Source organism: Gadus chalcogrammus, chromosome 1 (assembly GCF_026213295.1).
Source record: "Gadus chalcogrammus isolate NIFS_2021 chromosome 1, NIFS_Gcha_1.0, whole genome shotgun sequence".
NCBI lineage: Eukaryota > Metazoa > Chordata > Actinopteri > Gadiformes > Gadidae > Gadus > Gadus chalcogrammus.
The window spans coordinates 775,797-801,752 of NC_079412.1; the positions used below are offsets into that span (position 1 = coordinate 775,797).

Sequence of the window (25,956 nt, forward strand, 5' to 3'; positions counted from 1 at the left end):
TTCTCCCAAACAGATCCTTGGTGTTAATTTGCTTCTGCAGCGGGCAAGCATCTATTTTTTCTAAGGCCTTTTTCCATTTTTTGGCCCCTGGCCGTTTGCCTGTGGTAAAATGGAATTGGCCCCGAGCATACTTGAGGCATACATCCCTCCAATAGGAATCAGGCTTTGCTTCCTTCATCTGCAAACATCAAATGTAAAACAGGTTAATGTCGAGCTAGGCTATGTGTGTGTACAGACAGACAGATTGGTAGAAATGATACATGTGTATGTATTTATATATGTATGTTTGTAGGTGGGTAGGTATGTTTTGCATTACTGTTTTATTACTATACAAATAAAGTTCTAATAATATTAATGTTATCATCATTATTTGTATTATTCAATCAATCAATATTTTCATACGAAGACATTGTAGCACAAAGTGCTTCACAAAATAAAAGCAGGCAAACTAAAGGATCATTATTGTTAATAATTAAACTTGGCACAATTAAACTTGTTTCATACACCTGTTTGCGCTGTTCAAGCACATAACAAGACTCCATTACCGGAGGGGATGAAACTTGGCAAGGATCATTATTGTTAATAATTAAACTTGGCACAATTAAACTTGTTGCATACACCTGTTTGCGCTGTTCAAGCACATAACAAGACTCCATTACCGGAGGGGATGAAACTTGGCACAACTATTTCGTTTATACGACAAATAAATACGTTATTACCTTTCTACCGATGTTTTATCTCCCGCAAGCGGTGGAAAAAATGGCTGCGACTCTAACGCGATGTTCATCGTATATTCCCGCCCCTCCCGCGTCACGTGACCTATACTGTTCGGAACTGTGTTCGGATCTCATTCGAAACTCTTTGATCTCTGAAGGAATATGTTCGGACCTGGTTAGGAGCATGTTAGGACCTCGTTCGGATTTGTTCGGACCTTTTGTAATGTGTTCGGACCTCGGAGGCAGTCCGAACGACAACACACTTGTATAGATCCAATTCTCTGGCTTTTTGGAACAGGAAGAGTCTGGAACACTTAGGGTAGGTTAAGCCTTGCTTGATCTAATTTTGAAATAATCTTCAAATTGACTGAAGCTAGCTTTGATCACATCTTGGAGACGGCAGGCATTGAACCTCAGGCCTTCTACATGAGAAGCATACGCTTTGCCGTTGAGAGAAGTCCCCTGTGTTACTTCAATTGTACATCTGTAAAACCGATTCCTGAAGCTTTGCTTAACGATAGAAGGGACAAATAGGTCATTAGTTGGCACTAGGGTATCATACATTTTATAGAGAATTTAGCTTGCCTGCCGCTGTTTTCATTGATGGAAAGTCTATTGCATTGATGGATTGCAAGCTTACAACCACAAGCAAGATTGCCAGTTAGGACAATTCCGTTTTTTTTAACTGCAAGAAACACTTTTATCACATCTACTCCAGATGATGCTGTTGCAAAAAGTGTAGGTACTGCTGGGAGTTGAACCCAGGGTCTCCTGTTTACAAGACAGGCGCTTTCACCAGCTATTTCTAGTCCATCACCATAACCACACAGTTTCGACGTTTCAATTCTCTATCTTGTTCAAACATTAGCATTCTGCAACATTTTTGGTATGTAAAGCATTGCGTGACCTAATTTTGTTTAAAAATTCATCACACAGTAACATTCAGCAATGTTTCGTGATCGGATCATTTTTGACTTCTACCTTATAAAAGGGATTCATTTATAATTCACCCGTCACCTTCACTACAATTTGGAGATGCCGGGGATTGAACCCGTGACCTCATACATGCGAAGCATGCGCTCTACCACTGAGCTACATCCCCATTATGTAATAAATAGTACATCTCTACTGTCAATACCTGAAGCTATGCTTAATGATACAGCCAATCAATAGGTTGACTTGCACTAGACCATCCTAAGAGATGAAGATATTTGGCCTGCCTGCTAAAAGCAGAGGTGGAAAACTGGTGTGGCAGATTTCAATCATGGAGCGGGGTATCCAATGGATTTCTAGTGCATCAGCTTAACCGCTTGGCCAGGACAATGGTGCTTATCGACCTCAAGTCTATCAGTTGTTCGAACAGTAACAGACTGCAACGCTTGAGGCTGTGTGATCAAATTGTGAAATAGTCCTACACCCTTGACCACAGCTTGCTTTGATCACATCTTAGTGATCGGACCTCAGCACTCCTACATGAGAAGCTTTACAGATGAGCCGAAAACAGATTACTTCAATTGTACATGTGGCAACCGATACATGTGAACTAGACAGTCACTATGACAGTCCAAGCCACAGCACCTCTCCTCTCCTGGAACCGTCACCTTATCGTGGTGGAGAGGTTTGCGTGTCCCTGTGAACCTGAGGGCTGTGTTGTCTGGAGCCTTGTGCTCCTGGTAGGGTCTCTCATGGCAGAGTGGTCTCAGGCGAGGGGCCAGACTAAGAATGGTTCAAAAATCCTCAATGAATATCGAAAAAAGAGGAGATGTGACCCGGCCCGGAGGAAGCCCGGGGCCCCCGTCTGGAGCTAGGCCCAGACGGAGGGCTCGATGGCGAGCGCCTGGTGGCCGGGTTTGCCACGGAGCCCGGTCGGGCACAGCCCGAACAAACTACGTGGCACCCCCCCTCTCTTCATCTCATGGGCCCACCACCTGTGGGAAGACCCGTTGGGGTCGGGTGCGCAGCCACATGGGTGGCAGCGAAGGTCAGGGGTCTCGACGGACCAGACCCGGGCGGCAGAAGCTAGCTCTGGGGACGTGGAACGTCACCTCGCTGTGGGGAAAGGAACCGGAGCTTGTGAGGGAGGTGGAGAGCTATCAGTTAGATCTGGTGGGGCTTACCTCCACGCACAGTCTCAGCTCTGGTACCGTACTCCTGGATAAGGGTTGGACTCTATTCTTCTCCGGAGTTGCCAAGGGCGTGAGGCGCCGGGCGGGTGTGGGGATACTCATAAATCCCCGGCTGAGCGCCGCGGTGTTGGAGTTTACCCCGGTAGACGAGAGGGTCGCCTCCCTGCGCCTAAGGGTTGTAGGGGGGAAAACTCTGACTGTTGTTTGTGCGTATGCACCAAACAGCAGTTCAGAGTACTCGGCCTTCTTGGAGACCCTGAATGGAGTCCTGTATGGGGCTCCAGTAGGGGACTCCGTAGTTCTGCTGGGTGACTTCAACGCCCACGTGGGCAACGATGGAGACACCTGGAGAGGCGTGGTGGGGAGGAACGGCCTCCCTGATCTAAACCCGAACGGTCGTTTGTTATTGGACTTCTGTGCTAGTCATGGATTATCCATAACAAACACCATGTTCGAACATAAGGGTGCTCATAAGTGTACCTGGTACCAGAGTACCCTAGGCCGAAGATCAATGATCGATTTTGTGATCGTGTCATCTGATCTGAGGCCGCATGTTTTGGACACTCGGGTAAAGAGAGGGGCGGAACTGTCAACCGACCACCATCTGGTTGTGAGTTGGATCAGGGAATGGGGGAAATTTCCGGATAGACCTGGTAAGCCCAAACGCGTAGTGCGGGTGAACTGGGAACGTCTGGAGGAGGCCCCCGTCCTAGGTATCTTCAACTCACACCTCCGGCGGAGTTTTTCTAGCATTCCTGTGGAGGTTGGGGACATTGAGCCGGAGTGGGCTGTGTTCAAAGCCTCCATTGCTGAAGCTGCGGTGGCTAGCTGTGGCCTCAGGGTCTTAGGCTCCTCAAGGGGCGGTAACCCTCGGACACCGTGGTGGACACCGGTGGTCAGGGAAGCCGTCCGATTGAAGAAGGAGGCCTTCCGGGATATGATATCCTGGAGGACTCCTGACTCGGTTGCAGGGTACCGACAGGCCCGAAGGGCTGCAGCTGCTGCCGTGTCGGAGGCTAAGCAGCGGGTGTGGGAGAAGTTCGGAGAGGCCATGGAGAAGGACTTTCGGTCGGCACCAAAGTGTTTCTGGAAGACTATCCGGCACCTCAGGAGGGGGAAACGGGGAACCGTCCAAGCTGTGTACAGTAAGGAGGGGACTCTGTTGACCTCAACTGAGGAGGTCGTCGGACGTTGGAAGGAACACTTTGAGGAACTCCTGAACCCGAATAACACGCCCTCTATGTTGGAGGCAGAGCTCGAGGTTGATGGTGTTTCGTCGTCAATTTCCCTGGTGGAGGTCACTGAGGTAGTCAAACATCTCCGCAGTGGCAAAGCCCCAGGGATTGATGAGATCCAGCCAGAAATGCTAAAGGCTCTGGGTGTTGAGGGGCTGTCATGGTTGACACGCCTATTCAACATCGCGTGGGAGTCGGGTACAGTGCCAAAGGAGTGGCAAACCGGGGTGGTGGTTCCCCTGTTCAAAAAGGGGGACCAGAGAGTGTGTGCCAATTACCGGGGTATCACACTTCTCAGCCTCCCTGGTAAAGTCTACTCCAAGGTACTGGAAAGGAGGGTTCGGCCGGTCGTCGAACCTCAGATTGAAGAGGAACAATGCGGTTTTCGCCCCGGACGTGGAACTACGGACCAGCTCTTCACTCTCGCAAGGATCCTGGAGGGGGCCTGGGAGTATGCCCATCCGGTCTACATGTGTTTTGTGGATCTGGAGAAGGCGTATGACCGGGTCCCCCGGGAGAAACTGTGGGAGGTGCTGCGGGAGTATGGGGTAAAGGGGTCTATCCTCAGGGCCATCCAATCCCTGTACTCCCAAAGCGAGAGCTGTGTTCGCGTCCTCGGCAGCCAGTCAGTTTCGTTCTCGGTGGGTGCTGGGCTCCGCCAGGGCTGCGCCTTGTCACCAATCCTGTTTGTGATATACATGGACAGGATATCGAGGCGTAGTCGTGGTGGGGAGGGGTTGCAGTTCGGTGGTCTGAGGATCTCGTCACTGCTTTTTGCGGATGATGTGGTCCTCATGGGATCATCGGCCTGTGACCTTCAGCACTCACTGGATCGGCTGGCGGCCGAGTGTGAAGCGGCTGGGATGAGGATCAGCACCGCTAAATCTGAGGCCATGACTCTTAGCAGGAAACCGATGGATTGCTTACTCCGGGTAGGAAATGAGTCCTTAGCCCAAGTGAAGGAGTTCAAGTACCTCGGGGTCTTGTTCGCGAGTGAGGGTACTATGGAACGTGAGATTGGCCGGAGAATCGGAGCAGCGGGGGCGGTATTGCGTTCGCTTTACCGCACCGTTGTGACGAAAAGAGAGCTGAGCCGCAAGGCAAAGCTCTCGATCTACCGGTCGATCTTCGTTCCTATCCTCACCTATGGTCATGAGGGCTGGGTGATGACCGAAAGGACGAGATCGCGGGTACAAGCGGCCGAGATGAGTTTTCTCAGAAGGGTGGTTGGCGTCTCCCTTAGGGATAGGGTGAGAAGCTCAGCCATCCGTGAGGAACTCGGATTAGAGCCGCTGCTCCTTTACTTAGAAAGGAGTCAGCTGAGGTGGTTCGGGCATCTGGTAAGGATGCCCACTGGGCGCCTTCCTTGGGAGGTGTTTCAGGCACGTCCAGTGGGGAGGAGACCTCGGGGAAGACCCAGGACTAGGTGGAGAGATTATATCTCAACACTGGCCTGGGAACGCCTCGGGATCCCCCGTCAGAGTTGGTCAATGTGGCCCGGGAAAGGGAAGTCTGGGGCCCCCTGCTTGAGCTGCTCCCCCCGCGACCCGACCCCGGATAAGCGGAAGAAAATGAGATGAACCGATACATGAAAGTTTGCTTAACGATACAAGAGGGGAAATCGGTTATTGACTGGCAGTACGGTATCATACATTTCTTAGAGAAGTAGTCTGCGTACAGATAGCAGAACTGGCCAACGCTTGTCGGCAGGCCTGAATCTTCGTCGTGACGCAACAATGTTTTTCTCTTCGGTGGCTGTCAACACTTAATGCATAAACGTACCGTACTCATATCAATGTGTTGACCGGCACTAGCTTTTGAGCGCACACTAGCTTTTGAGCGCACAAGCGCACACTAGCGCACACTAGCTTTTGAGCGCACAAGCACACAATAGCGTGCGCTTTTGAAATCGCACGCACTGATTAACCTGTATCGTTGACGACAACACAGTTTCAATTCTCTCACTTGTTTCGAACAATAGCATTCGGCAACATCTTTGGTAGGTTAAGCATTGCGTGACCTCATTTGATCAATATAGCACTCACCTGACTTCTCACCCGGGGCCTCATACATGCAAAGCATACGCACTACCACTGAGCTACATCCCCTTACTGCTAGAGTATGTACATTTTAAACCGGCTTCGGAACACACCAAGGGTTTTCTCGTACATGGCATTCAGCACTTGGACCTGACAACACTAGTCTTCAGATCTATCAGACCTTGAAATATTTACATTTTATGTTTGGAGAACATGTTGTCAAAAAACATCGAATGCTAAGAGCCTGTCCAGATAATACCAGGTTTTAAATATGTCACCTTCTACATGCTTAGATTAACATATTTGCACTGATTTCATGCAGTCTCACCGTAATATGTGTATGTGTTGGCTGACCAAGGGAATGAAAATTCGTAATCAGAAAGAACCGTTGTCGGCAGGATTCGAACCTGCGCGGGGAGACCCCAATGGATTTCTAGTCCATCGCCTTAACCACTCGGCCACGACAACACACTTGTATAGATCCAATTCTCTGGCTTTTTGGAACAGGAAGAGTCTGGAACACTTAGGGTAGGTTAAGCCTTGCTTGATCTAATTTTGAAATAATCTTCAAATTGACTGAAGCTAGCTTTGATCACATCTTGGAGACGGCAGGCATTGAACCTCAGGCCTTCTACATGAGAAGCATACGCTTTGCCGTTGAGAGAAGTCCCCTGTGTTACTTCAATTGTACATCTGTAAAACCGATTCCTGAAGCTTTGCTTAACGATAGAAGGGACAAATAGGTCATTAGTTGGCACTAGGGTATCATACATTTTATAGAGAATTTAGCTTGCCTGCCGCTGTTTTCATTGATGGAAAGTCTATTGCATTGATGGATTGCAAGCTTACAACCACAAGCAAGATTGCCAATTAGGACAATTCCGTTTTTTTTAACTGCAAGAAACACTTTTATCACATCTACACCAGATGATGCTGTTGCAAAAAGTGTAGGTACTGTTGTGAGTTGAACCCAGGGTCTCCTGTTTACAAGACAGGCGCTTTCACCAGCTAAGCCACAGCACCCCTATGGTAATGTTTACTTGAGACACCAATGAAAAAGGTCTCATGTAGCGTGACCCGATCATGTGTTAAGCTATCAGAACTGGCGGCTAAAGGAATTCCAATTGAGTAGGTTACTTGCATTATACAACTTACTGATGTGATTAGAACACTGCCTCTTCTGTGAACTAGACAGTCACTATGACAGTCCAAGCCACAGCACCCCTCTCAGTTCAGGAGTAATGCTTCAGCAATTGATTGGGAAGACAACGAAAGAGGTCTGCAGTACCATGACATATTTCTGTTGATCCTTTAAACAGCCCCTTAAACATACACTGATTAACCTGTACCGTTGACGGCAGGATTCGAACCTGGGCGGGGAGACCCTAATGGATTTCTAGTCCATCACCGTAACCACACAGTATCGACGTTTCAATTCTTTATCTTGTTCAAACATTAGCATTCTGCAACATTTTTGGTATGTAAAGCATTGCGTGACCTCATTTTGTTTAAAAATTCATCACACAGTAACATTCAGCAATGTTTCGTGATCGGATCATTTTTGACTTCTACCTTATAAAAGGGATTCATTTATAATTCACCCGTCACCTTCACTACAATTTGGAGATGCCGGGGATTGAACCCGGGACCTCATACATGCGAAGCATGCGCTCTACCACTGAGCTACATCCCCATTATGTAATAAATAGTACATCTCTACTGTCAATACCTGAAGCTATGCTTAATGATACAGCCAATCAATAGGTTGACTTGCACTAGACCATCCTAAGAGATGAAGATATTTGGCCTGCCTGCTAAAAGCAGAGGTGGAAAACTGGTGTGGCAGATTTCAATCATGGAGCGGGGTATCCAATGGATTTCTAGTGCATCAGCTTAACCGCTTGGCCAGGACAATGGTGCTTATCGACCTCAAGTCTATCAGTTGTTCGAACAGTAACAGACTGCAACGCTTGAGGCTGTGTGATCAAATTGTGAAATAGTCCTACACCCTTGACCACAGCTTGCTTTGATCACATCTTAGTGATCGGACCTCAGCACTCCTACATGAGAAGCTTTACAGATGAGCCGAAAACAGATTACTTCAATTGTACATGTGGCAACCGATACATGAAAGTTTGCTTAACGATACAAGAGGGGAAATCGGTTATTGACTGGCAGTACGGTATCATACATTTCTTAGAGAAGTAGTCTGCGTACAGATAGCAGAACTGGCCAACGCTTGTCGGCAGGCCTGAATCTTCGTCGTGACGCAACAATGTTTTTCTCTTCGGTGGCTGTCAACACTTAATGCATAAACGTACCGTACTCATATCAATGTGTTGACCGGCACTAGCTTTTGAGCGCACACTAGCTTTTGAGCGCACAAGCGCACACTAGCGCACACTAGCTTTTGAGCGCACAAGCACACAAAAGCGTGCGCTTTTGAAATCGCACGCACTGATTAACCTGCATCGTTGACGACAACACAGTTTCAATTCTCTCACTTGTTTCGAACAATAGCATTCGGCAACATCTTTGGTAGGTTAAGCATTGCGTGACCTCATTTGATTAATATAGCACTCACCTGACTTTTCTAGGGCAATCAAATGGCGATGCCGGTGATTGAACCCGGGGCCTCATACATGCAAAGCATACGCACTACCACTGAGCTACATCCCCTTACTGCTAGAGTATGTACATTTTAAACCGGCTTCGGAACACACCAAGGGTTTTCTCGTACATGGCATTCAGCACTTGGACCTGACAACACTAGTCTTCAGATCTATCAGACCTTGAAATATTTACATTTTATGTTTGGAGAACATGTTGTCAAAAAACATCGAATGCTAAGAGCCTGTCCAGATAATACCAGGTTTTAAATATGTCACCTTCTACATGCTTAGATTAACATATTTGCACTGATTTCATGCAGTCTCACCGTAATATGTGTAGGCTGACCAAGGGAATGAAAATTCGTAATCAGAAAGAACCGTTGTCGGCAGGATTCGAACCTGCGCGGGGAGACCCCAATGGATTTCTAGTCCATCGCCTTAACCACTCGGCCACGACAACACACTTGTATAGATCCAATTCTCTGGCTTTTTGGAACAGGAAGAGTCTGGAACACTTAGGGTAGGTTAAGCCTTGCTTGATCTAATTTTGAAATAATCTTCAAATTGACTGAAGCTAGCTTTGATCACATCTTGGAGACGGCAGGCATTGAACCTCAGGCCTTCTACATGAGAAGCATACGCTTTGCCGTTGAGAGAAGTCCCCTGTGTTACTTCAATTGTACATCTGTAAAACCGATTCCTGAAGCTTTGCTTAACGATAGAAGGGACAAATAGGTCATTAGTTGGCACTAGGGTATCATACATTTTATAGAGAATTTAGCTTGCCTGCCGCTGTTTTCATTGATGGAAAGTCTATTGCATTGATGGATTGCAAGCTTACAACCACAAGCAAGATTGCCAGTTAGGACAATTCCGTTTTTTTTAACTGCAAGAAACACTTTTATCACATCTACACCAGTTGATGCTGTTGCAAAAAGTGTAGGTACTGCTGGGAGTTGAACCCAGGGTCTCCTGTTTACAAGACAGGCGCTTTCACCAGCTATTTCTAGTCCATCACCATAACCACACAGTTTCGACGTTTCAATTCTCTATCTTGTTCAAACATTAGCATTCTGCAACATTTTTGGTATGTAAAGCATTGCGTGACCTAATTTTGTTTAAAAATTCATCACACAGTAACATTCAGCAATGTTTCGTGATCGGATCATTTTTGACTTCTACCTTATAAAAGGGATTCATTTATAATTCACCCGTCACCTTCACTACAATTTGAAGATGCCGGGGATTGAACCCGTGACCTCATACATGCGAAGCATGCGCTCTACCACTGAGCTACAACCCCATTATGTAATAAATAGTACATCTCTACTGTCAATACCTGAAGCTATGCTTAATGATACAGCCAATCAATAGGTTGACTTGCACTAGACCATCCTAAGAGATGAAGATATTTGGCCTGCCTGCTAAAAGCAGAGGTGGAAAACTGGTGTGGCAGATTTCAATCATGGAGCGGGGTATCCAATGGATTTCTAGTGCATCAGCTTAACCGCTTGGCCAGGACAATGGTGCTTATCGACCTCAAGTCTATCAGTTGTTCGAACAGTAACAGACTGCAACGCTTGAGGCTGTGTGATCAAATTGTGAAATAGTCCTACACCCTTGACCACAGCTTGCTTTGATCACATCTTAGTGATCGGACCTCAGCACTCCTACATGAGAAGCTTTACAGATGAGCCGAAAACAGATTACTTCAATTGTACATGTGGCAACCGATACATGTGAACTAGACAGTCACTATGACAGTCCAAGCCACAGCACCTCTCCTCTCCTGGAACCGTCACCTTATCGTGGTGGAGAGGTTTGCGTGTCCCTGTGAACCTGAGGGCTGTGTTGTCTGGAGCCTTGTGCTCCTGGTAGGGTCTCTCATGGCAGAGTGGTCTCAGGCGAGGGGCCAGACTAAGAATGGTTCAAAAATCCTCAATGAATATCGAAAAAAGAGGAGATGTGACCCGGCCCGGAGGAAGCCCGGGGCCCCCGTCTGGAGCTAGGCCCAGACGGAGGGCTCGATGGCGAGCGCCTGGTGGCCGGGTTTGCCACGGAGCCCGGTCGGGCACAGCCCGAACAAACTACGTGGCACCCCCCCTCTCTTCATCTCATGGGCCCACCACCTGTGGGAAGACCCGTTGGGGTCGGGTGCGCAGCCACATGGGTGGCAGCGAAGGTCAGGGGTCTCGACGGACCAGACCCGGGCGGCAGAAGCTAGCTCTGGGGACGTGGAACGTCACCTCGCTGTGGGGAAAGGAACCGGAGCTTGTGAGGGAGGTGGAGAGCTATCAGTTAGATCTGGTGGGGCTTACCTCCACGCACAGTCTCAGCTCTGGTACCGTACTCCTGGATAAGGGTTGGACTCTATTCTTCTCCGGAGTTGCCAAGGGCGTGAGGCGCCGGGCGGGTGTGGGGATACTCATAAATCCCCGGCTGAGCGCCGCGGTGTTGGAGTTTACCCCGGTAGACGAGAGGGTCGCCTCCCTGCGCCTAAGGGTTGTAGGGGGGAAAACTCTGACTGTTGTTTGTGCGTATGCACCAAACAGCAGTTCAGAGTACTCGGCCTTCTTGGAGACCCTGAATGGAGTCCTGTATGGGGCTCCAGTAGGGGACTCCGTAGTTCTGCTGGGTGACTTCAACGCCCACGTGGGCAACGATGGAGACACCTGGAGAGGCGTGGTGGGGAGGAACGGCCTCCCTGATCTAAACCCGAACGGTCGTTTGTTATTGGACTTCTGTGCTAGTCATGGATTATCCATAACAAACACCATGTTCGAACATAAGGGTGCTCATAAGTGTACCTGGTACCAGAGTACCCTAGGCCGAAGATCAATGATCGATTTTGTGATCGTGTCATCTGATCTGAGGCCGCATGTTTTGGACACTCGGGTAAAGAGAGGGGCGGAACTGTCAACCGACCACCATCTGGTTGTGAGTTGGATCAGGGAATGGGGGAAATTTCCGGATAGACCTGGTAAGCCCAAACGCGTAGTGCGGGTGAACTGGGAACGTCTGGAGGAGGCCCCCGTCCTAGGTATCTTCAACTCACACCTCCGGCGGAGTTTTTCTAGCATTCCTGTGGAGGTTGGGGACATTGAGCCGGAGTGGGCTGTGTTCAAAGCCTCCATTGCTGAAGCTGCGGTGGCTAGCTGTGGCCTCAGGGTCTTAGGCTCCTCAAGGGGCGGTAACCCTCGGACACCGTGGTGGACACCGGTGGTCAGGGAAGCCGTCCGATTGAAGAAGGAGGCCTTCCGGGATATGATATCCTGGAGGACTCCTGACTCGGTTGCAGGGTACCGACAGGCCCGAAGGGCTGCAGCTGCTGCCGTGTCGGAGGCTAAGCAGCGGGTGTGGGAGAAGTTCGGAGAGGCCATGGAGAAGGACTTTCGGTCGGCACCAAAGTGTTTCTGGAAGACTATCCGGCACCTCAGGAGGGGGAAACGGGGAACCGTCCAAGCTGTGTACAGTAAGGAGGGGACTCTGTTGACCTCAACTGAGGAGGTCGTCGGACGTTGGAAGGAACACTTTGAGGAACTCCTGAACCCGAATAACACGCCCTCTATGTTGGAGGCAGAGCTCGAGGTTGATGGTGTTTCGTCGTCAATTTCCCTGGTGGAGGTCACTGAGGTAGTCAAACATCTCCGCAGTGGCAAAGCCCCAGGGATTGATGAGATCCAGCCAGAAATGCTAAAGGCTCTGGGTGTTGAGGGGCTGTCATGGTTGACACGCCTATTCAACATCGCGTGGGAGTCGGGTACAGTGCCAAAGGAGTGGCAAACCGGGGTGGTGGTTCCCCTGTTCAAAAAGGGGGACCAGAGAGTGTGTGCCAATTACCGGGGTATCACACTTCTCAGCCTCCCTGGTAAAGTCTACTCCAAGGTACTGGAAAGGAGGGTTCGGCCGGTCGTCGAACCTCAGATTGAAGAGGAACAATGCGGTTTTCGCCCCGGACGTGGAACTACGGACCAGCTCTTCACTCTCGCAAGGATCCTGGAGGGGGCCTGGGAGTATGCCCATCCGGTCTACATGTGTTTTGTGGATCTGGAGAAGGCGTATGACCGGGTCCCCCGGGAGAAACTGTGGGAGGTGCTGCGGGAGTATGGGGTAAAGGGGTCTATCCTCAGGGCCATCCAATCCCTGTACTCCCAAAGCGAGAGCTGTGTTCGCGTCCTCGGCAGCCAGTCAGTTTCGTTCTCGGTGGGTGCTGGGCTCCGCCAGGGCTGCGCCTTGTCACCAATCCTGTTTGTGATATACATGGACAGGATATCGAGGCGTAGTCGTGGTGGGGAGGGGTTGCAGTTCGGTGGTCTGAGGATCTCGTCACTGCTTTTTGCGGATGATGTGGTCCTCATGGGATCATCGGCCTGTGACCTTCAGCACTCACTGGATCGGCTGGCGGCCGAGTGTGAAGCGGCTGGGATGAGGATCAGCACCGCTAAATCTGAGGCCATGACTCTTAGCAGGAAACCGATGGATTGCTTACTCCGGGTAGGAAATGAGTCCTTAGCCCAAGTGAAGGAGTTCAAGTACCTCGGGGTCTTGTTCGCGAGTGAGGGTACTATGGAACGTGAGATTGGCCGGAGAATCGGAGCAGCGGGGGCGGTATTGCGTTCGCTTTACCGCACCGTTGTGACGAAAAGAGAGCTGAGCCGCAAGGCAAAGCTCTCGATCTACCGGTCGATCTTCGTTCCTATCCTCACCTATGGTCATGAGGGCTGGGTGATGACCGAAAGGACGAGATCGCGGGTACAAGCGGCCGAGATGAGTTTTCTCAGAAGGGTGGTTGGCGTCTCCCTTAGGGATAGGGTGAGAAGCTCAGCCATCCGTGAGGAACTCGGATTAGAGCCGCTGCTCCTTTACTTAGAAAGGAGTCAGCTGAGGTGGTTCGGGCATCTGGTAAGGATGCCCACTGGGCGCCTTCCTTGGGAGGTGTTTCAGGCACGTCCAGTGGGGAGGAGACCTCGGGGAAGACCCAGGACTAGGTGGAGAGATTATATCTCAACACTGGCCTGGGAACGCCTCGGGATCCCCCCGTCAGAGTTGGTCAATGTGGCCCGGGAAAGGGAAGTCTGGGGCCCCCTGCTTGAGCTGCTCCCCCCGCGACCCGACCCCGGATAAGCGGAAGAAAATGAGATGAACCGATACATGAAAGTTTGCTTAACGATACAAGAGGGGAAATCGGTTATTGACTGGCAGTACGGTATCATACATTTCTTAGAGAAGTAGTCTGCGTACAGATAGCAGAACTGGCCAACGCTTGTCGGCAGGCCTGAATCTTCGTCGTGACGCAACAATGTTTTTCTCTTCGGTGGCTGTCAACACTTAATGCATAAACGTACCGTACTCATATCAATGTGTTGACCGGCACTAGCTTTTGAGCGCACACTAGCTTTTGAGCGCACAAGCGCACACTAGCGCACACTAGCTTTTGAGCGCACAAGCACACAATAGCGTGCGCTTTTGAAATCGCACGCACTGATTAACCTGTATCGTTGACGACAACACAGTTTCAATTCTCTCACTTGTTTCGAACAATAGCATTCGGCAACATCTTTGGTAGGTTAAGCATTGCGTGACCTCATTTGATCAATATAGCACTCACCTGACTTCTCACCCGGGGCCTCATACATGCAAAGCATACGCACTACCACTGAGCTACATCCCCTTACTGCTAGAGTATGTACATTTTAAACCGGCTTCGGAACACACCAAGGGTTTTCTCGTACATGGCATTCAGCACTTGGACCTGACAACACTAGTCTTCAGATCTATCAGACCTTGAAATATTTACATTTTATGTTTGGAGAACATGTTGTCAAAAAACATCGAATGCTAAGAGCCTGTCCAGATAATGCCAGGTTTTAAATATGTCACCTTCTACATGCTTAGATTAACATATTTGCACTGATTTCATGCAGTCTCACCGTAATATGTGTATGTGTTGGCTGACCAAGGGAATGAAAATTCGTAATCAGAAAGAACCGTTGTCGGCAGGATTCGAACCTGCGCGGGGAGACCCCAATGGATTTCAAGTCCATCGCCTTAACCACTCGGCCACGACAACACACTTGTATAGATCCAAGTCTCTGGCTTATTGGAACAGGAAGAGTCTGGAACACTTAGGGTAGGTTAAGCCTTGCTTGATCTAATTTTGAAATAATCTTCAAATTGACTGAAGCTAGCTTTGATCACATCTTGGAGACGGCAGGCATTGAACCTCAGGTCTTCTACATGAGAAGCATACGCTTTGCCGTTGAGAGAAGTCCCCTGTGTTACTTCAATTGTACATCTGTAAAACCGATTCCTGAAGCTTTGCTTAACGATAGAAGGGACAAATAGGTCATTAGTTGGCACTAGGGTATCATACATTTTATAGAGAATTTAGCTTGCCTGCCGCTGTTTTCATTGATGGAAAGTCTATTGCATTGATGGATTGCAAGCTTACAACCACAAGCAAGATTGCCAGTTAGGACAATTCCGTTTTTTTTAACTGCAAGAAACACTTTTATCACATCTACACCAGATGATGCTGTTGCAAAAAGTGTAGGTACTGCAGGGAGTTGAACCCAGGGTCTCCTGTTTACAAGACAGGCGCTTTCACCAGCTATTTCTAGTCCATCACCTTAACCACACAGTTTCGACGTTTCCATTCTCTATCTTGTTCAAACATTAGCATTCTGCAACATTTTTGGTATGTAAAGCATTGCGTGACCTAATTTTGTTTAAAAATTCATCACACAGTAACATTCAGCAATGTTTCGTGATCGGATCATTTTTGACTTCTACCTTATAAAAGGGATTCATTCATAATTCACCCGTCACCTTCACTACAATTTGGAGATGCCGGGGATTGAACCCGGGACCGCATACATGCGAAGCATGCGCTCTACCACTGAGCTACATCCCCTTAATGTATTAAGTTGTACATCTCTACTGTCAATACCTGAAGCTTTGCTTAATGATACAGCCAATCAATAGGTTGACTTGCACTAGACCATCCTAAGAGATGAAGATATTTGGCCTGCCTGCTAAAAGCAGAGGTGGAAAACTGGTGTGGCAGATTTCAATCATGGAGCGGGGTATCCAATGGATTTCTAGTGCATCAGCTTAACCGCTTGGCCAGGACAATGGTGCTTATCGACCTCAAGTCTATCAGTTGTTCGAACAGTAACAGACTGCAACGCTTGAGGCTGTGTGATCAAATTGTGAAATAGTCCTACACCCTTGACCACAGCTTGCTTTGATCACATCTTAGTGATCGGACCTCAGCACTCCTACACGAGAAGCTTTACAGATGAGCCGAAAACAGATTTCTTCAATTGTACATGTGGCAACCGATACATGAAAGTTTGCTTAACGATACAAGAGGGGAAATCGGTTATTGACTGGCAGTACGGTATCATACATTTCTTAGAGAAGTAGTCTGCGTACAGATAGCAGAACTGGCCAACGCTTGTCGGCAGGCCTGAATCTTCGTCGTGACGCAACAATGATTTTCTCTTCGGTGGCTGTCAACACTTAATGCATAAACGTACCGTACTCATATCAATGTGTTGACCGGCACTAGCTTTTGAGCGCACACTAGCTTTTGAGCGCACAAGCGCACAAAAGCGTGCGCTTTTGAAATCGCACGCACTGATTAACCTGTATCGTTGACGACAACACAGTTTCAATTCTCTCACTTGTTTCGAACAAAAGCATTCGGCAACATCTTTGGTAGGTTAAGCATTGCGTGACCTCATTTGATCAATATAGCACTCACCTGACTTTTCTAGGGCAATCAAATGGATATGCCAGGGATTGAACCCGGGGCCTCATACATGCAAAGCATGCGCTCTACCACTGAGCTACATCCCCTTACTGCTAGAGTATGTACATTTTAAACCGGATTCGGAACACACCAAGGGTTTGTTCCGTGTGCCATGTATAGATCCTCGTACATGGCATTCAGCACTTGGACCTGACAACACTAGTCTTCAGATCTATCAGACCTTGAAATATTTACATTTTATGTTTGGAGAACATGTTGTCAAAAAACATCGAATGCTAAGAGCCTGTCCAGATAATACCAGGTTTTAAATATGTCACCTTCTACATGCTTAGATTAACATATTTGCACTGATTTCATGCAGTCTCACCGTAAATGTGTATGTGTTGGCTGACCAAGGGAATGAAAATTCGTAATCAGAAAGAACCGTTGTCGGCAGGATTCGAACCTGCGCGGGGAGACCCCAATGGATTTCTAGTCCATCGCCTTAACCACTCGGCCACGACAACACACTTGTATAGTTCCAATTCTCTGGCTTTTTGGAACAGGAAGAGTCTGGAACACTTAGGGTAGGTTAAGCCTTGCTTGATCTAATTTTGAAATAATCTTCAAATTGACTGAAGCTAGCTTTGATCACATCTTGGAGACGGCAGGCATTGAACCTCAGGCCTTCTACATGAGAAGCATACGCTTTGCCGTTGAGAGAAGTCCCCTGTGTTACTTCAATTGTACATCTGTAAAACCGATTCCTGAAGCTTTGCTTAACGATAGAAGGGACAAATAGGTCATTAGTTGGCACTAGGGTATCATACATTTTATAGAGAATTTAGCTTGCCTGCCGCTGTTTTCATTGATGGAAAGTCTATTGCATTGATGGATTGCAAGCTTACAACCACAAGCAAGATTGCCAGTTAGGACAATTCCGTTTCTTTTAACTGCAAGAAACACTTTTATCACATCTACACCAGATGATGCTGTTGCAAAAGTGTAGGTACTGCTGGGAGTTGAACCCAGGGTCTCCTGTTTACAAGACAGGCGCTTTCACCAGCTAAGCCACAGCACCCCTATGGTAATGTTTACTTGAGACACCAATGAAAAAGGTCTCATGTAGCGTGACCCGATCATGTGTTAAGCTATCAGAACTGGCGGCTAAAGGAATTCCAATTGAGTAGGTTACTTACATTATACAACTTACTGATGTGATTAGAACACTGCCTCTTCTGTGAACTAGACAGTCACTATGACAGTCCAAGCCACAGCACCCCTCTCAGTTCAGGAGTAATGCTTCAGCAATTGATTGGGAAGACAACGAAAGAGGTCTGCAGTACCATGACATATTTCTGTTGATCCTTTAAACAGCCCCTTAAACATACACTGATTAACCTGTACCGTTGACGGCAGGATTCGAACCTGCGCGGGGAGACCCCAATGGATTTCTAGTCCATCACCGTAACCACACAGTATCGACGTTTCAATTCTCTATCTTGTTCAAACATTAGCATTCTGCAACATTTTTGGTATGTAAAGCATTGCGTGACCTCATTTTGTTTAAAAATTCATTACACAGTAACATTCAGCAATGTTTCGTGATCGGATCATTTTTGACTTCTACCTTATAAAAGGGATTCATTCATAATTCACCCGTCACCTTCACTACAATTTGGAGATGCCGGGGATTGAACCCGGGACCTCATACATGCGAAGCATGCGCTCTACCACTGAGCTACATCCCCATTATGTAATAAATAGTACATCTCTACTGTCAATACCTGAAGCTATGCTTAATGATACAGCCAATCAATAGGTTGACTTGCACTAGACCATCCTAAGAGATGAAGATATTTGGCCTGCCTGCTAAAAGCAGAGGTGGAAAACTGGTGTGGCAGATTTCAATCATGGAGCGGGGTATCCAATGGATTTCTAGTGCATCAGCTTAACCGCTTGGCCAGGACAATGGTGCTTATCGACCTCAAGTCTATCAGTTGTTCGAACAGTAACAGACTGCAACGCTTGAGGCTGTGTGATCAAATTGTGAAATAGTCCTACACCCTTGACCACAGCTTGCTTTGATCACATCTTAGTGATCGGACCTCAGCACTCCTACATGAGAAGCTTTACAGATGAGCCGAAAACAGATTACTTCAATTGTACATGTGGCAACCGATACATGTGAACTAGACAGTCACTATGACAGTCCAAGCCACAGCACCTCTCCTCTCCTGGAACCGTCACCTTATCGTGGTGGAGAGGTTTGCGTGTCCCTGTGAACCTGAGGGCTGTGTTGTCTGGAGCCTTGTGCTCCTGGTAGGGTCTCTCATGGCAGAGTGGTCTCAGGCGAGGGGCCAGACTAAGAATGGTTCAAAAATCCTCAATGAATATCGAAAAAAGAGGAGATGTGACCCGGCCCGGAGGAAGCCCGGGGCCCCCGTCTGGAGCTAGGCCCAGACGGAGGGCTCGATGGCGAGCGCCTGGTGGCCGGGTTTGCCACGGAGCCCGGTCGGGCACAGCCCGAACAAACTACGTGGCACCCCCCCTCTCTTCATCTCATGGGCCCACCACCTGTGGGAAGACCCGTTGGGGTCGGGTGCGCAGCCACATGGGTGGCAGCGAAGGTCAGGGGTCTCGACGGACCAGACCCGGGCGGCAGAAGCTAGCTCTGGGGACGTGGAACGTCACCTCGCTGTGGGGAAAGGAACCGGAGCTTGTGAGGGAGGTGGAGAGCTATCAGTTAGATCTGGTGGGGCTTACCTCCACGCACAGTCTCAGCTCTGGTACCGTACTCCTGGATAAGGGTTGGACTCTATTCTTCTCCGGAGTTGCCAAGGGCGTGAGGCGCCGGGCGGGTGTGGGGATACTCATAAATCCCCGGCTGAGCGCCGCGGTGTTGGAGTTTACCCCGGTAGACGAGAGGGTCGCCTCCCTGCGCCTAAGGGTTGTAGGGGGGAAAACTCTGACTGTTGTTTGTGCGTATGCACCAAACAGCAGTTCAGAGTACTCGGCCTTCTTGGAGACCCTGAATGGAGTCCTGTATGGGGCTCCAGTAGGGGACTCCGTAGTTCTGCTGGGTGACTTCAACGCCCACGTGGGCAACGATGGAGACACCTGGAGAGGCGTGGTGGGGAGGAACGGCCTCCCTGATCTAAACCCGAACGGTCGTTTGTTATTGGACTTCTGTGCTAGTCATGGATTATCCATAACAAACACCATGTTCGAACATAAGGGTGCTCATAAGTGTACCTGGTACCAGAGTACCCTAGGCCGAAGATCAATGATCGATTTTGTGATCGTGTCATCTGATCTGAGGCCGCATGTTTTGGACACTCGGGTAAAGAGAGGGGCGGAACTGTCAACCGACCACCATCTGGTTGTGAGTTGGATCAGGGAATGGGGGAAATTTCCGGATAGACCTGGTAAGCCCAAACGCGTAGTGCGGGTGAACTGGGAACGTCTGGAGGAGGCCCCCGTCCTAGGTATCTTCAACTCACACCTCCGGCGGAGTTTTTCTAGCATTCCTGTGGAGGTTGGGGACATTGAGCCGGAGTGGGCTGTGTTCAAAGCCTCCATTGCTGAAGCTGCGGTGGCTAGCTGTGGCCTCAGGGTCTTAGGCTCCTCAAGGGGCGGTAACCCTCGGACACCGTGGTGGACACCGGTGGTCAGGGAAGCCGTCCGATTGAAGAAGGAGGCCTTCCGGGATATGATATCCTGGAGGACTCCTGACTCGGTTGCAGGGTACCGACAGGCCCGAAGGGCTGCAGCTGCTGCCGTGTCGGAGGCTAAGCAGCGGGTGTGGGAGAAGTTCGGAGAGGCCATGGAGAAGGACTTTCGGTCGGCACCAAAGTGTTTCTGGAAGACTATCCGGCACCTCAGGAGGGGGAAACGGGGAACCGTCCAAGCTGTGTACAGTAAGGAGGGGACTCTGTTGACCTCAACTGAGGAGGTCGTCGGACGTTGGAAGGAACACTTTGAGGAACTCCTGAACCCGAATAACACGCCCTCTATGTTGGAGGCAGAGCTCGAGGTTGATGGTGTTTCGTCGTCAATTTCCCTGGTGGAGGTCACTGAGGTAGTCAAACATCTCCGCAGTGGCAAAGCCCCAGGGATTGATGAGATCCAGCCAGAAATGCTAAAGGCTCTGGGTGTTGAGGGGCTGTCATGGTTGACACGCCTATTCAACATCGCGTGGGAGTCGGGTACAGTGCCAAAGGAGTGGCAAACCGGGGTGGTGGTTCCCCTGTTCAAAAAGGGGGACCAGAGAGTGTGTGCCAATTACCGGGGTATCACACTTCTCAGCCTCCCTGGTAAAGTCTACTCCAAGGTACTGGAAAGGAGGGTTCGGCCGGTCGTCGAACCTCAGATTGAAGAGGAACAATGCGGTTTTCGCCCCGGACGTGGAACTACGGACCAGCTCTTCACTCTCGCAAGGATCCTGGAGGGGGCCTGGGAGTATGCCCATCCGGTCTACATGTGTTTTGTGGATCTGGAGAAGGCGTATGACCGGGTCCCCCGGGAGAAACTGTGGGAGGTGCTGCGGGAGTATGGGGTAAAGGGGTCTATCCTCAGGGCCATCCAATCCCTGTACTCCCAAAGCGAGAGCTGTGTTCGCGTCCTCGGCAGCCAGTCAGTTTCGTTCTCGGTGGGTGCTGGGCTCCGCCAGGGCTGCGCCTTGTCACCAATCCTGTTTGTGATATACATGGACAGGATATCGAGGCGTAGTCGTGGTGGGGAGGGGTTGCAGTTCGGTGGTCTGAGGATCTCGTCACTGCTTTTTGCGGATGATGTGGTCCTCATGGGATCATCGGCCTGTGACCTTCAGCACTCACTGGATCGGCTGGCGGCCGAGTGTGAAGCGGCTGGGATGAGGATCAGCACCGCTAAATCTGAGGCCATGACTCTTAGCAGGAAACCGATGGATTGCTTACTCCGGGTAGGAAATGAGTCCTTAGCCCAAGTGAAGGAGTTCAAGTACCTCGGGGTCTTGTTCGCGAGTGAGGGTACTATGGAACGTGAGATTGGCCGGAGAATCGGAGCAGCGGGGGCGGTATTGCGTTCGCTTTACCGCACCGTTGTGACGAAAAGAGAGCTGAGCCGCAAGGCAAAGCTCTCGATCTACCGGTCGATCTTCGTTCCTATCCTCACCTATGGTCATGAGGGCTGGGTGATGACCGAAAGGACGAGATCGCGGGTACAAGCGGCCGAGATGAGTTTTCTCAGAAGGGTGGTTGGCGTCTCCCTTAGGGATAGGGTGAGAAGCTCAGCCATCCGTGAGGAACTCGGATTAGAGCCGCTGCTCCTTTACTTAGAAAGGAGTCAGCTGAGGTGGTTCGGGCATCTGGTAAGGATGCCCACTGGGCGCCTTCCTTGGGAGGTGTTTCAGGCACGTCCAGTGGGGAGGAGACCTCGGGGAAGACCCAGGACTAGGTGGAGAGATTATATCTCAACACTGGCCTGGGAACGCCTCGGGATCCCCCCGTCAGAGTTGGTCAATGTGGCCCGGGAAAGGGAAGTCTGGGGCCCCCTGCTTGAGCTGCTCCCCCCGCGACCCGACCCCGGATAAGCGGAAGAAAATGAGATGAACCGATACATGAAAGTTTGCTTAACGATACAAGAGGGGAAATCGGTTATTGACTGGCAGTACGGTATCATACATTTCTTAGAGAAGTAGTCTGCGTACAGATAGCAGAACTGGCCAACGCTTGTCGGCAGGCCTGAATCTTCGTCGTGACGCAACAATGTTTTTCTCTTCGGTGGCTGTCAACACTTAATGCATAAACGTACCGTACTCATATCAATGTGTTGACCGGCACTAGCTTTTGAGCGCACACTAGCTTTTGAGCGCACAAGCGCACAAAAGCGTGCGCTTTTGAAATCGCACGCACTGATTAACCTGTATCGTTGACGACAACACAGTTTCAATTCTCTCACTTGTTTCGAACAAAAGCATTCGGCAACATCTTTGGTAGGTTAAGCATTGCGTGACCTCATTTGATCAATATAGCACTCACCTGACTTTTCTAGGGCAATCAAATGGAGATGCCGGGGATTGAACCCGGGGCCTCATACATGCAAAGCATGCGCTCTACCACTGAGCTACATCCCCTTACTGCTAGAGTATGTACATTTTAAACCGGCTTCGGAACACACCAAGGGTTTTCTCGTACATGGCATTCAGCACTTGGACCTGACAACACTAGTCTTCAGATCTATCAGACCTTGAAATATTTACATTTTATGTTTGGAGAACATGTTGTCAAAAAACATCGAATGCTAAGAGCCTGTCCAGATAATGCCAGGTTTTAAATATGTCACCTTCTACATGCTTAGATTAACATATTTGCACTGATTTCATGCAGTCTCACCGTAATATGTGTATGTGTTGGCTGACCAAGGGAATGAAAATTCGTAATCAGAAAGAACCGTTGTCGGCAGGATTCGAACCTGCGCGGGGAGACCCCAATGGATTTCTAGTCCATCGCCTTAACCACTCGGCCACGACAACACACTTGTATAGATCCAAGTCTCTGGCTTTTGGAACAGGAAGAGTCTGGAACACTTAGGGTAGGTTAAGCCTTGCTTGATCTAATTTTGAAATAATCTTCAAATTGACTGAAGCTAGCTTTGATCACATCTTGGAGACGGCAGGCATTGAACCTCAGGCCTTCTACATGAGAAGCATACGCTTTGCCGTTGAGAGAAGTCCCCTGTGTTACTTCAATTGTACATCTGTAAAACCGATTCCTGAAGCTTTGCTTAACGATAGAAGGGACAAATAGGTCATTAGTTGGCACTAGGGTATCATACATTTTATAGAGAATTTAGCTTGCCTGCCGCTGTTTTCATTGATGGAAAGTCTATTGCATTGATGGATTGCAAGCTTACAACCACAAGCAAGATTGCCAGTTAGGACAATTCCGTTTTTTTTTAACTGCAAGAAACACTTTTATCACATCTACACCAGTTGATGCTGTTGCAAAAAGTGTAGGTACTGCAGGGAGTTGAACCCAGGGTCTCCTGTTTACAAGACAGGCGCTTTCACCAGCTATTTCTAGTCCATCACCTTAACCACACAGTTTCGACGTTTCCATTCTCTATCTTGTTCAAACATTAGCATTCTGCAACATTTTTGGTATGTAAAGCATTGCGTGACCTAATTTTGTTTAAAAATTCATTACACAGTAACATTCAGCAATGTTTCGTGATCGGATCATTTTTGACTTCTACCTTATAAAAGGGATTCATTCATAATTCACCCGTCACCTTCACTACAATTTGGAGATGCCGGGGATTGAACCCGGGACCGCATACATGCGAAGCATGCGCTCTACCACTGAGCTACATCCCCTTAATGTATTAAATAGTACATCTCTACTGTCAATACCTGAAGCTTTGCTTAATGATACAGCCAATCAATAGGTTGACTTGCACTAGACCATCCTAAGAGATGAAGATATTTGGCCTGCCTGCTAAAAGCAGAGGTGGAAAACTGGTGTGGCAGATTTCAATCATGGAGCGGGGTATCCAATGGATTTCTAGTGCATCAGCTTAACCGCTTGGCCAGGACAATGGTGCTTATCGACCTCAAGTCTATCAGTTGTTCGAACAGTAACAGACTGCAACGCTTGAGGCTGTGTGATCAAATTGTGAAATAGTCCTACACCCTTGACCACAGCTTGCTTTGATCACATCTTAGTGATCGGACCTCAGCACTCCTACACGAGAAGCTTTACAGATGAGCCGAAAACAGATTACTTCAATTGTACATGTGGCAACCGATACATGAAAGTTTGCTTAACGATACAAGAGGGGAAATCGGTTATTGACTGGCAGTACGGTATCATACATTTCTTAGAGAAGTAGTCTGCGTACAGATAGCAGAACTGGCCAACGCTTGTCGGCAGGCCTGAATCTTCGTCGTGACGCAACAATGTTTTTCTCTTCGGTGGCTGTCAACACTTAATGCATAAACGTACCGTACTCATATCAATGTGTTGACCGGCACTAGCTTTTGAGCGCACACTAGCTTTTGAGCGCACAAGCGCACAAAAGCGTGCGCTTTTGAAATCGCACGCACTGATTAACCTGTATCGTTGACGACAACACAGTTTCAATTCTCTCACTTGTTTCGAACAAAAGCATTCGGCAACATCTTTGGTAGGTTAAGCATTGCGTGACCTCATTTGATCAATATAGCACTCACCTGACTTTTCTAGGGCAATCAAATGGAGATGCCGGGGATTGAACCCGGGGCCTCATACATGCAAAGCATGCGCTCTACCACTGAGCTACATCCCCTTACTGCTAGAGTATGTACATTTTAAACCGGCTTCGGAACACACCAAGGGTTTTCTCGTACATGGCATTCAGCACTTGGACCTGACAACACTAGTCTTCAGATCTATCAGACCTTGAAATATTTACATTTTATGTTTGGAGAACATGTTGTCAAAAAACATCGAATGCTAAGAGCCTGTCCAGATAATGCCAGGTTTTAAATATGTCACCTTCTACATGCTTAGATTAACATATTTGCACTGATTTCATGCAGTCTCACCGTAATATGTGTATGTGTTGGCTGACCAAGGGAATGAAAATTCGTAATCAGAAAGAACCGTTGTCGGCAGGATTCGAACCTGCGCGGGGAGACCCCAATGGATTTCTAGTCCATCGCCTTAACCACTCGGCCACGACAACACACTTGTATAGATCCAATTCTCTGGCTTTTTGGAACAGGAAGAGTCTGGAACACTTAGGGTAGGTTAAGCCTTGCTTGATCTAATTTTGAAATAATCTTCAAATTGACTGAAGCTAGCTTTGATCACATCTTGGAGACGGCAGGCATTGAACCTCAGGCCTTCTACATGAGAAGCATACGCTTTGCCGTTGAGAGAAGTCCCCTGTGTTACTTCAATTGTACATCTGTAAAACCGATTCCTGAAGCTTTGCTTAACGATAGAAGGGACAAATAGGTCATTAGTTGGCACTAGGGTATCATACATTTTATAGAGAATTTAGCTTGCCTGCCGCTGTTTTCATTGATGGAAAGTCTATTGCATTGATGGATTGCAAGCTTACAACCACAAGCAAGATTGCCAGTTAGGACAATTCCGTTTTTTTTAACTGCAAGAAACACTTTTATCACATCTACACCAGTTGATGCTGTTGCAAAAAGTGTAGGTACTGCTGGGAGTTGAACCCAGGGTCTCCTGTTTACAAGACAGGCGCTTTCACCAGCTAAGCCACAGCACCCCTATGGTAATGTTTACTTGAGACACCAATGAAAAAGGTCTCATGTAGCGTGACCCGATCATGTGTTAAGCTATCAGAACTGGCGGCTAAAGGAATTCCAATTGAGTAGGTTACTTACATTATACAACTTACTGATGTGATTAGAACACTGCCTCTTCTGTGAACTAGACAGTCACTATGACAGTCCAAGCCACAGCACCCCTCTCAGTTC

The 25,956-nt window shown here is 48.6% G+C and overlaps 18 non-coding genes across 18 annotated transcripts; all 18 read right to left on the reverse strand.

Moving 5' to 3' along the window:
- Positions 1-1,746: 1,746 nt before the first annotated feature.
- On the reverse strand, positions 1,747-1,818 carry trnaa-cgc (transfer RNA alanine (anticodon CGC)). Its single transcript has one exon. It is a non-coding gene; the product is annotated as a tRNA-Ala (tRNA).
- A 4,684-nt stretch (positions 1,819-6,502) lies between these two features.
- On the reverse strand, positions 6,503-6,584 carry trnas-aga (transfer RNA serine (anticodon AGA)). The gene has a single exon. It is a non-coding gene; the product is annotated as a tRNA-Ser (tRNA).
- Positions 6,585-7,065: 481 nt separating this feature from the next.
- Positions 7,066-7,139, reverse strand: trnat-ugu (transfer RNA threonine (anticodon UGU)). Its single transcript has one exon. It is a non-coding gene; the product is annotated as a tRNA-Thr (tRNA).
- A 598-nt stretch (positions 7,140-7,737) lies between these two features.
- On the reverse strand, positions 7,738-7,809 carry trnaa-cgc (transfer RNA alanine (anticodon CGC)). Its single transcript has one exon. It is a non-coding gene; the product is annotated as a tRNA-Ala (tRNA).
- Positions 7,810-9,106: 1,297 nt separating this feature from the next.
- On the reverse strand, positions 9,107-9,188 carry trnas-aga (transfer RNA serine (anticodon AGA)). The gene has a single exon. It is a non-coding gene; the product is annotated as a tRNA-Ser (tRNA).
- Positions 9,189-9,959: 771 nt separating this feature from the next.
- Positions 9,960-10,031, reverse strand: trnaa-cgc (transfer RNA alanine (anticodon CGC)). The gene has a single exon. It is a non-coding gene; the product is annotated as a tRNA-Ala (tRNA).
- Positions 10,032-14,716: 4,685 nt separating this feature from the next.
- On the reverse strand, positions 14,717-14,798 carry trnas-uga (transfer RNA serine (anticodon UGA)). The gene has a single exon. It is a non-coding gene; the product is annotated as a tRNA-Ser (tRNA).
- A 771-nt stretch (positions 14,799-15,569) lies between these two features.
- Positions 15,570-15,641, reverse strand: trnaa-cgc (transfer RNA alanine (anticodon CGC)). Its single transcript has one exon. It is a non-coding gene; the product is annotated as a tRNA-Ala (tRNA).
- Positions 15,642-16,519: 878 nt separating this feature from the next.
- trnaa-ugc (transfer RNA alanine (anticodon UGC)) lies at positions 16,520-16,591 on the reverse strand. The gene has a single exon. It is a non-coding gene; the product is annotated as a tRNA-Ala (tRNA).
- A 338-nt stretch (positions 16,592-16,929) lies between these two features.
- On the reverse strand, positions 16,930-17,011 carry trnas-aga (transfer RNA serine (anticodon AGA)). Its single transcript has one exon. It is a non-coding gene; the product is annotated as a tRNA-Ser (tRNA).
- A 480-nt stretch (positions 17,012-17,491) lies between these two features.
- trnat-ugu (transfer RNA threonine (anticodon UGU)) lies at positions 17,492-17,565 on the reverse strand. Its single transcript has one exon. It is a non-coding gene; the product is annotated as a tRNA-Thr (tRNA).
- A 598-nt stretch (positions 17,566-18,163) lies between these two features.
- Positions 18,164-18,235, reverse strand: trnaa-cgc (transfer RNA alanine (anticodon CGC)). The gene has a single exon. It is a non-coding gene; the product is annotated as a tRNA-Ala (tRNA).
- Positions 18,236-22,527: 4,292 nt separating this feature from the next.
- trnaa-ugc (transfer RNA alanine (anticodon UGC)) lies at positions 22,528-22,599 on the reverse strand. The gene has a single exon. It is a non-coding gene; the product is annotated as a tRNA-Ala (tRNA).
- Positions 22,600-22,916: 317 nt separating this feature from the next.
- Positions 22,917-22,998, reverse strand: trnas-aga (transfer RNA serine (anticodon AGA)). The gene has a single exon. It is a non-coding gene; the product is annotated as a tRNA-Ser (tRNA).
- Positions 22,999-23,769: 771 nt separating this feature from the next.
- trnaa-cgc (transfer RNA alanine (anticodon CGC)) lies at positions 23,770-23,841 on the reverse strand. The gene has a single exon. It is a non-coding gene; the product is annotated as a tRNA-Ala (tRNA).
- An 878-nt stretch (positions 23,842-24,719) lies between these two features.
- On the reverse strand, positions 24,720-24,791 carry trnaa-ugc (transfer RNA alanine (anticodon UGC)). Its single transcript has one exon. It is a non-coding gene; the product is annotated as a tRNA-Ala (tRNA).
- Positions 24,792-25,108: 317 nt separating this feature from the next.
- On the reverse strand, positions 25,109-25,190 carry trnas-aga (transfer RNA serine (anticodon AGA)). Its single transcript has one exon. It is a non-coding gene; the product is annotated as a tRNA-Ser (tRNA).
- A 481-nt stretch (positions 25,191-25,671) lies between these two features.
- trnat-ugu (transfer RNA threonine (anticodon UGU)) lies at positions 25,672-25,745 on the reverse strand. The gene has a single exon. It is a non-coding gene; the product is annotated as a tRNA-Thr (tRNA).
- Positions 25,746-25,956: the final 211 nt, after the last annotated feature.